We start from the raw sequence: 11,051 nt of genomic DNA, 5'->3' as shown, positions 1-11,051 counted from the left end.
TCCATCTGTAAATGTCAATTTGTGCATGTTTGAAAAACACTCTGAAGGACTAGTCAATTCTACAGTGACATTTTTGTCAGTTTATTGAGTAGGAAAGCCCTGGTCACTTCTTTCAATATTGTTTATTTGCTTGAGCACTCCTCGTAGAGGGCGCTTTTTTAGTCCAGCGCGGAGAGAGATAGAGTGAATAAGACTGTGTGTGTGTGTGTGTGTCAGTGAAAGTAGTTCAGCCATCAGTGCCTATTTCAACAGTGCTAAGCAAACAGGCGCAGGTTAATGTACCCTGACAAACACACACTGCCAGCACGCCAGCCTTTGCGTATCACATTTACACTATATTTATTCTGCATAATCACAGTGGACAGACCCGATCTCTGTCGGCTTAACATTGTCCAGGTTATCGCAGCCTGTAAAGGATTAATCAGATTTATTGTCTACACAAAAACGTCCCCATATGGCATATTTCTAAAAATGTGGAGGATCTGAAAATGGGCTGAAATCCATTTATAGCATTTAGCATTTGCATAAGATTTATCCGTTTTTAGCCATTACATGCTTCGCCTAACAAATGCTTTGACAAACAAGTAAGCGTAGACACCAAAAGGCAGGCACAAATACATCTTGCTCAATATTTGCGACAAAGTTGAACACCTCAGAGAATTAAAAGCTAATCAATTTAAAGTCACTGTTGGAAAATCAGAGATGTTGTACTGTTTGCCGGCGGTTGCAGTTACAGGATCCTACGGCCAAATTTACATCTGATTTCCCTTGTGAACTCCAGCACGTCAACAAGACTTTGCACATATTGATTAGTCTTTAAACTGGTGTCATTTAAAATTGGCTTGCCACTAAAGCTGGAGTGGAGGACAAATCAGGATTTCAAAAAATGCAGCGACACAAACACATGCAAAGTACGTCTCAAAGGACTAGACAGTCTCAGCTAGAGCAAGTGCTTCTTTTATGAACAGTGTTGTTCTGTGCAGCATCGCGATGTAGTGTTTTAAATTGTAGGTGCTTGGTTTTTTCATGTTGACGTTTGGTCAGGACCCCTTGGCGTCACTTTTTTGACCCATTTAATGCCTTTTTTGATGTGCAGGGTCCTTTATTTCATTTATTTGTTTGCAATATGAGTTTAATTGATTGTATGCGTTTGCAAAATCGTTTTATATAAATTTATACTTTCATAGATATTTTGGAGCATCTAACCCCACACCTACCCTAAACCTACCCAAAACAATATAAATCACGCAATAATCAAATATAAGTACAGTCACAGGAATATATTGCAAAAACTGACCATAAAAAGCAGTATAAATATATTACAAACAAGTCGCGTTGCATTCCAAGTCCTCCAAAATCTTTATGCGAAGAACAGAGTAAGTTATAAGGTTGAGCATTTATATTTACAAGACACTGTGTTTATTGGAAATTCTCCATCACCTCTCAAGGGAATACTGTTGGCCCTAATGCCAGCAATCAAGATGTTTACATTCTTGTTGATCTATAGAATGAATAGTGACCCCGGACCACAAAACCAGCCATAAGGGTCAGTTTTTTAAAATTAAGTTTTATACATCATCTGAACAATATAAAACACGCAACAGGCAAATATAAGTAAAGTCACAGGAATATACTGCAACAACTGACCATAAAAAATATTAAAGTTTTAAACAAGTCGCGTTGCATTCCAAGTCCTTCGATATCATTATGTGAAGAACAGAGTAAACCATAAGGTTTTAATCGCTGAAAATAATCTTGCTTCCACACATATCACATTTAAAAAGATACTCCTGAACTTGTTTAGCATGACACAATAGGTCACGAATCACGCAGGAGCCAATGGCATTTCATTACCAAAGCTAATGTAGCGCTTTTTCTGGCAGCAATTTTTTAATTTGTGCACAGACTGCACACAGGATCAGCTTTGCAGAAGATAAAGATGGCGATCACGTCTATTCCTCTTAGAAATCAATCGTTTTGCTTTGGAAGACTTGGGATATTAATACTTGTTAAATAAATTGTGACTGTAGTTGTATCTGCCTGTTATATCCTCTGTTTTATATTGACAAATGGTTAGATTAGAATGGTTAGAGGCAGGGGTTGGGTTTCGTGCTCATAATTGTGTAAATACTGTAATGTTTTGACTGTTTACATAGAAAAATTATTAAAAGCAACAGAGGACCCTGCACATCGAAAATTGACGCTGAAGGAGTTCCCTGTGCGTCATAAAGTAACTCCAAGGGGTCAATATGTGACGAGTTAGGAGTGAGAATGTGTTGGTTTTTGTATAACAAATCTCCTTTTATTAGCTAAAAATCAGTTGCATTTCATTGTGAGACAAGCTGAAATAAATGTCAGTGAAGGTCTCTTGTGCATTGTACCTCTGTGTGCTTATTAGTACCGAATTTTGATGGATTGCTACCTGCAGCATCTGTCTTTACATGACACTTTACATGATTTCACAAGAGCCAGTGGCGTGATGTATTGCTATAGCTGTTGTATCTCAAAACTTTCTGTCTCTTTGTAGCATCTGTGCATTTCTGGTCATGCATTTTGTTTCACCCTAAGGGATAAGAACATTGTGAATTGTGCTTGTGTGTGTGTGTGTGCATGCACACAGCAAACTGCTACAAGTCAGAGACATTTTCTGTGTGCTATAGATGTCCTAAAGTCCATGACAGACTTGGCTGCCTGCAGTACACTTTTCCAACCTCCCTAACATCCTTGTTTCTTTTCCTATCAGTCTTAAATTCTGTCTCGTTCTCTTTTTCTCGCTTTTTCCCCATCTTCATCCACCCTCCCACACCCCCCGCACCACTCTCCAATTTGCTGTGGAGCTCTCTTGCCTGCCTCCTGCTGTGTTGGAGGCAGCCTATGATTTGCCACAGGCAGGAAGTGCGCTGACCAGGCAATGAAACTCGCCAGTATCCTTCTTCCAAACTGCCTCAGCACTGGAACCAAGGGATTTACATTAATGTCCTGTAGAGATGACAGTCAAAAGCTAATGCTGTATATGAGAACAAAAACTAAAAAGAGAAAGATGGGAACGGGTGTAATATGAGAAATGGGTTGGCACAAATCATATTCTGTAATGAAATTAAATCGATGATTTTTTTAGAATGCAGTACATTCATTTGGATTAGAATTTCTAGTGTGGTGTGTGTGATTAGGTTTGTTTGCTGCCAAATGCTTAAAAACAGCTAAGAGAAGGAACCAGTATCACTTTATAATTTGAGGTGAAAACCATTTCAGGTGATTACTGATAAAAACGTTCCTTAAAAAAGTAATCAAGACAATTCGCCATGTTGAAATCAAAGCTATTTTCCCTTCAATCTTCATCTTGATATCAAGTCGAGGCAAATTGGTTTATTCATTTGCTTTCCTCTGCTGTCACCACATTTGCTCAATACTGTTGAATGTTTTCACCTGAGCCTTCTGCTGTCAGTTCTATCTTTTCATTTAACTTATCAAATGAATGAAAACTTGGTAGGTCAACTTTAAGTTTATGTAACTACAAAATATTGCATTCTGTACAGTCTGTGCATTTAGATTTACAAGACTGTGTTTATCGAAAAACCTCCATCACCTTTCAAGGGAATACTGTTGGCCTTAATGCCAGCAATCAAGATGTTTACATTCTTGTTGATCTATAGAATGTATAGAATATATTTGTGACCCTAGACCACAAAACCAGTCATAAGGGTCAATGTTTTTAATTAAGTTTTATACATCATCTGAAAGTTGAATAAATAAGCTTTCCATTGATGTATGGGGTTGTTAGGATAGGATAGGAAAATATGGAATCTGAGGGTGCGGAAAAATCAAAATATTGAGAAAATCGCCTTTAAAGTTGTCCAAATTATTTTTTGACAATGTATATTACTAATCAAAAATTAGGTTTTGAAATATTTATGGTAGGAATTTTACAAAATATCTTCATGAAACATAATCTTGTTTTATTATCCTAATCATTTTTGGCATAAAAGAAAAATCCATAATTTTGACCCATACAACATATTTTTGGCTATTGCTACAAATACACCCATGCTACTTAAGACTGGTTTTGTGGTCCAGGGTCACATATATACATGAACGTGCTGCACCTGAAATTGCAAAGTGACTTTCCTTCCCATAAGAGTGGATGTGGCCATTTGCAAATTTTATGGGTTTGGCTTCGGACTCATTCGCGTCCAGTTATTTTTTTTAGCTGTACAAAACAGCTTGTTTTGCTGCTTCATATTGCAAATTGGTGAGTCTTACCATATTGTTTTAATGTATGATCTTAATTATGAGCACACTGGTTTGTAGTGCAAACGGTTTTACCATTTACTGCACGTTGTTATTCGTCTGGTTATTTCCCTATAGTGGATACTTAACCATAAGTCTCACCCATAGGCTTACTTCCGTGTTGAAGAAAAAGGTGTATACAGTGCAGTTACTGTCAAGCATCCAAAACATGGATAGGGAGGTAGGGGAGCCCAAATTTATTATTACAGCACATTTTCTACATGCTGGTATTCAGTTTTGCTTTAAATAAATGATTTTATGCTTAGGATTAGCACTATAATGTGTGCTTGTTTTTATACTGACATATTTTATTCTAGTTTTGTTGAAAATCATAGAATTTTAAGCATTTGTTGTGAGTGATGGGAAGTAAAATACATGTTTATAGTTTTTGTAAATAGTTCATTTTATTTTCAGATATTTATCTAAATGCAAAAATGTGACTTTTGTCCATATTGCATGCATGTACAGTCAAACCAAAATTTATTCAGACACCTTCAACATTATCACAGTTGTTCGCTACAGTTTAGAAAATGGTAATAAAATATGACAAGTACTTAGAGTGAAACTGTGTCAGAACAAATTCATCTTGATAATGTCAGATAGAAAGGTATCTAATGGATTACAATCAACCAAAAATTCAGACAACTCTTAGTATGACAATATTTACACAACTATTAATACCTTGTTGACCAATTACCAAGCAATGCTTAATTTTCTTCAGTCTGTGGAGTAAAAGGGTCGCATTAGCAATTAAAGAAAACACACTTAAGCAAAACATGATCAGGTCAAACTGTCTGAATAATTTTTGGTCCAAACTTAGTATCAGTTTTACTGGTAGTCTACTGTATGAAAAATTGTTGGGTATAATAGGTCACAGTTTACTTTATTTTACTATCCTCACTTATATAAATGAACTACAGTGTCCTGCACCCACTGGTAAAAAAAAAGACAAAAATTATATCTGGTGTCTGAATCATTTTAGCTTTGACTGTATATATTCAAAAGCATGCACGAGTAGTATTTTGGCCCTCCAATGATGAAACTATGAGTCATACAGCTGCTGAAGCATAAGGAGTCATCTTCAGAACTGAGGGCGTAAGAAAAAAAAAAAAGCTTGTGGCAGTGCCGTGTGAGACATTTCAGTGAAATGTTTTTTTAATAAGAACCTGTGATCTCTGTATTCTGATATTGAGTGTGCTATCATGACCTATATAACCTCAGCGCCCACCTCTTCAAATGCTGACATGAGGAGAATTGTAAAAGTTTTGCTTGATCATTTTAAGGCCCATGCCGAAACCTGTTTTCATGCGGAAATTGCCCATTTAATTGCAAGTGCAGTAATTAGAACACTTCTTCAAAACAGCTATTGAGGACGTCATCATCTCGCAAGCAGAATTTTGCGCATTATTGTGCACTTTAAGAAAGTGCTGGGTGTCTTATTGGTCTTAAAGTATCTTTTAGGCATCTAGAAGCTGCACATCCTAGTCGATGTTTTTAGACAGAATATCAGACATTAATGCTCTAAATTAAATCTCACCGGCGAACCTCTTTCTCCGAACGCATCCAAGAAAAGCACAGCCTTGAGGTCATGAATACTGAAAAACAAGAACACAAGTGGATGTGTCTTCCTCCAGGCCTGTGCACATCTGTGTCTTCTGCGTCACATCTCCACCGTGATGCGGGGGTGGTGAAAATGACGACCCCCAGACAATAGTGGCACTATCCCAGGGTGCAGCAGTGTAGTGTGGGAACAGGCACTGGCTAATGGAAGCGTGCCCTTGTTTCCCGTCTGTATTTTTTCTTCCCGTTGTCTCACAGCGAGCGAGTGGCTGGGCTGGGCTCAGGGAGAGCAGTGCAGCGCATGAATTATGCAAAGCTGTCAAAGCAAGCTATTGTCGGTGGTGGCGGCCACACTAAAGCTCAGAACGGGCTGAGTGGGGGGCGGTGGCGATGGAGGGGAGGGGTTCTGTATTCCTTCAGGCTATGTGCACTTAGTATCCTGGAGCGAACTTTAGTGGCTGGTCGTGGACTGTGGAGGCTGATTTGAAAGATTTGGGCAGGAGGATTAAGGAAAGGCTTCCAGACAGCAGTGCAATGATGGAGGAGGACACTGCTGATGCAGACATAAAAATGATTTTGATTCAATTAAAGTGTCATGCATCCTAATGAGATGCTAACGCTGGAGAAACCGACTTATATTTTCACCTTTACTGTTTGTGGAATGGTGGGTGTTAAATGAATTCTTAATCTTAATCTTAATGTAGGGAGTTATAAAATTTATGCTTGCGCAGTTCTGCTATACAGTATAATCATAGGCATAAATAAACAATGCAGCCGCCATAGATGTTAACAACAGTACGGTGCCATCTGGGTACTCTGTCACAGAGAGAGAGTTTACAGACTACCACCAAGAATTTATTATGTACACCGTACTAAATAATGAGCAGGATTACTCAAAGTCTGTATGGTGAAACCATGGCATTAATGACCAACAAAGCATTTTCTAGAAATTGGAGAGCGAAGTAGCAACTAACTGTATCAGGTTATTTTATTTCGTGCATTTTGTTCGCAGCAACCCTCTCCCAAGAGGCAACTCATTTGGAGTGATGTATTATTTGACCCATTCTTAAGATGCATTAGGTAAATATATAAATTAGGGAAGTGGAGATTTAACTCTGGATGTTTGTTCCAGTCTCAGGTTTCCGTCTGACTCAGATGCTAAGCCTTTGTGGGCCTGCGAGACGCTGTGTTTTGTTGTAGTGAGTGCTACAAAAACACAAAGTACAGCAAAGATTATTTGGTGAGATTATATGTGAGACTATCAATGGTGTTCTAAAAAGAGGAGACAAAGTCCTCAAAGTTTTTTGTTTTTAAATCAAATGTAAATTCATGTCCCAATCACAATATCTTGGTTAAATAAACATTACTTACACTATCATAAAAAAATATTTTATATATATTTTCATTGACAATGTAATCAATATTCTATTTAATTAGTTTAATAAGTTAGTGTTTTTAAGCATTTTACATTTATGTCAAAATAATAACTCAAGCCAGTAACAATTTAAAGTCATTAAAGTTAATATTGGTCACAGACATAGATTTACTTTAAATTTCACCAAGCTGGTTACTCACTAAAAACTCCCATAGATCATGTTTTCTATCCATTTCTGTTGTTCATTTAACCAAATGCGGAACCAATCTCAGCTGAACATAACTAGTCATATCCAATCATATTGCGATGGAGGCATTGCCTCCTCTCACATGACCTTTCCTAATTCATTCTTAATTACCCCCCAGCAAACTCACGGCACGCTTTAAGGGGTCTGTCAAAACTCAATGGGCTCAGGGGAGGAGAGAGAGACATGGACTCCTGCTGTAACTTTACCTGGTGTCGCTATTGGACAATGTTTCTTTAGTAAAACAAGTTATTTGTACACTTTTTATTTGTTATATCTTGTTACATTGCCATTTTCTATTTTGTAGTACAATTTTTTTCTCATTCAATATTATGAAGAGACACTGCCTTCCTTGCCTCCTTGGAGGAAATACCCCTGGAGACTCAGAGCTCTTTGCTTACTTTTCTTTTTAGGAGCACTTGTGGTCTTAACTTGAAAAAATAAGGAGCACAGTCAAAATTTTAGCTGATATTTGACTCCTTAAAGTGATTTACAAGGGGATTTTGTTTTTACCTTTGTAATGCCATTTTCCCTACTTTATTAAAATCATGTGATCTTTTATGTCAAAATCAAAAAAAGTATATTTTATAAGCTTTTTAAAATGTCAAATTAAAACAACAGAATAAGAACAAATAGAATAAGAATTAGTTACAAATCAAATGAAATCAGTATTAACAAAATGTATTTTTGTTTAGGTGGCATAGAAGAACACAAAAAGTGGCTTATAGGTGCATTTTCATATGTTTAATGAGGCTCAGAGGTGGCATGCGTGCAATCAAATTGATAAATTCATGTTGAGATTATTGTTTCAAATAAAATTTTAAATATAGAAATATTAAATTATTTAAATAACTGGAAAAACGAAACTAAACCTGCCAGTAGGTGGCGGCAAGTCACTGATTTAATTACTGAATCATTCATTCATTTGATGCGTTCGAACGGCTGATTCATTCAGGAATAAAGCAAATGTCTTTATGAATGGGTAATTGATCCATTGACTCACTAGATTTGTTTAAAAATGCACGTTCATTCATAAACGAAACACTGCTGTGTTTGAATGGTCATTTGTGACTTGCATCAAACTATTTTTGATGACGAAATAGAGCAAAATCAGGCAATTTTAGTGTTATAGTCAGACAATGTTAGTCACTTAATATTAATTTCTTGTTTATTTAACTGTTGTATTAAATAATATCACATTTACAAATTCTCTTAAAAATCATTAAAAGCTGTCGCTCATCTTAGTTCATCACAGTCTCACAAAGACTCAACTCAACGTTGCAAAAACACGTAGAAACCTGTGAAGCTCCCCTCAGCACAAACACAAATATGCTGATCGGGTCAGTCGCACTGATGCTCTTAAATAATTTTTCATAGTTGCATGCAGTAATTTTCAGTTGCAAATGCAAAATGGTCACACTGTAGAGTCCTAAAAGCATCAGAATTTTTACACTCTCCTTTGGTCATTTTTCTCCTCTCCAAAGTAGTTGACATTAATTTCTTTGACTTTCATATTTTTACTGTCAGTAATAAAATAAACCCGATTTCTCTGTTTCAATTAAATTTGATAATCTTATTGTGAAGAACATTTTAAAGACACTTAAAGGGCTAGCTCACCCAAAAATGAAAATTCTGTCATTAATTAGTCATCCATTATTTACTCAAGACCTTTGTTCAGCTTCAGAACACACATATTATTATTATTTTTTATGAAATCTGAAAGGTTTTTGCCCGTTAATAGACAACTGAAACGTTCAAACAGCCCAGAAAGGTAGTAAGGACATCGATAAAATAGTCAATGTGACATCAGTGGTTCAACCGTAATGTTATAAAACTATGAGAATACTTTTTGTGCACAAAGAAAAAAAAAAGACTTTATTCAACAATTTCTTCTGTTCCATGTCAGCCTCCACTGTGGGTTCATGAGAGTACCAGAATGTATGCAAATTAATTACAGATTAATTAAAGAATCTTTTCCTGCTATGAAGTTAAAGATTCTTCATGGAACCATCAGTTCCAACAGAAATAACAAAATAAATAAATCCTTATAAAAATTCTGCAGGCGTATCCTGTAGATAAAGCCCTTTTTCTTTGTGTTTAAATTGTCTGATCTTTTTTATTCATGTCCCTTTGGCCTATTTGTCATTGTTTTTGAGAAGTGTTTGCTCATACAGTGACACTGCATTGCAGCATGCTTTAAAGATACATACATCAGCTTCTTAGAAGTTTACTCAAAGTTACTTTTTACTAAGGATGATTGTGTGCAATGTTCCGGTTGAAAAGCTTGTTAGTTATCCTATCTGCTGGCACTCTGAGCTGGAGTTTTTACAGCCAGACCATCTCCCTCTTGGCCTTCTCTCACCAAGCTACCATCCCATATCTCACTGGATGAGCAGCTTTGAAGCAAATTTATATACTCCAGAGAAGCAACTGGATACTGTTAAAGTATGTGGTCTCTTTAAAAAGCCTATATTTGATCTATTTCCAGCAATAACTAAAATAGTCAAAACAAGCAGAAGAGTCATAGTGCTGGGATGACTAACCTATTTGCCTGGAAGTTTGTTTATTAGGTAGGAAACATCATTATTTCTGACAAATCGTTAATTAACCCTAGGTTACATCAGTTTGAGTTAATTAAACTGAGGTTTAGAATATGGAAACTGACGTTCAAGAAGTTTGCAAATGAATGCATATGGAATACATACCGTAGATTAGTTATTTTAAAAGTTTTCTTATGAAAGTGATTTTCAAGGATGCACATAAATTGCTTTTGCTGGTAAATATGATGCAACAATAAAAAGCAAATAATGAGGCTGAACCGTAGTGCACCCATAAAAATGCTGTGGTATCAGATGATGAAAATACATAAGAAATATACTTGGGTGTAAAAAGGTTGATAAGTTAGATCTGGGGTTAACGAAGCGAGATGAAGATGGGAAGGCGGGCACACAACATCTGGATGGTAGCACTAGGCTTGGAGGCTGACATTGCTATGATGATCATTATTTATGGAGTTTGGGGTCAGAGGTGGAATCCGATATCCGCAGCTAGTCCCAATGAAATGTAATTACCGAACAAAGAGACTTGCTGTAGATGTGCACTTTCAGCCATCAGACCCACGCTCTCACACCATCTGCAGAATACGCAATGTGCTTCAGGTAAGAAAGATGGGTCATGAAGGTTGCCACCAATTTATTTAACCATGGGTGACTGCATTGGTTCAAAGTCATGGTGCCTTATCTGCCGGTGCTCTCGGTTATTGTGAATCCATTAGGTGTGGACAAACATCAGATGCAGCTTTCCAGAACAGGGTAAACCCAGACAGATCATCCAAAATAATTTTTATATTTTTTTCATTGACAATGAAAAGTTTGAAAAACAACAACAAATGGATTTCAGGTTGCAAACTGATCCAACAATAATTCTGACTACTTCATTATTAGTATTTAGTGCATGTTAACAGGGTGTTAGGTGAAGTATTAAATGTGTTTGCATTTTTTTTGTCTCTGTTGATAATGTCTTTGTTCAGTCTTGAGAAATTACACTCTCTAACCTTAGACATGTAATTAACTCCTATATTAACAA

The sequence above is a fragment of the Garra rufa genome, chromosome 16 (genome assembly GCF_049309525.1).
Source record: "Garra rufa chromosome 16, GarRuf1.0, whole genome shotgun sequence".
Classification (NCBI taxonomy): Eukaryota; Metazoa; Chordata; class Actinopteri; order Cypriniformes; family Cyprinidae; genus Garra; species Garra rufa.
The sequence above is the reverse complement of the archived record's forward strand: the minus strand, read 5'-3'. Positions refer to the sequence as shown.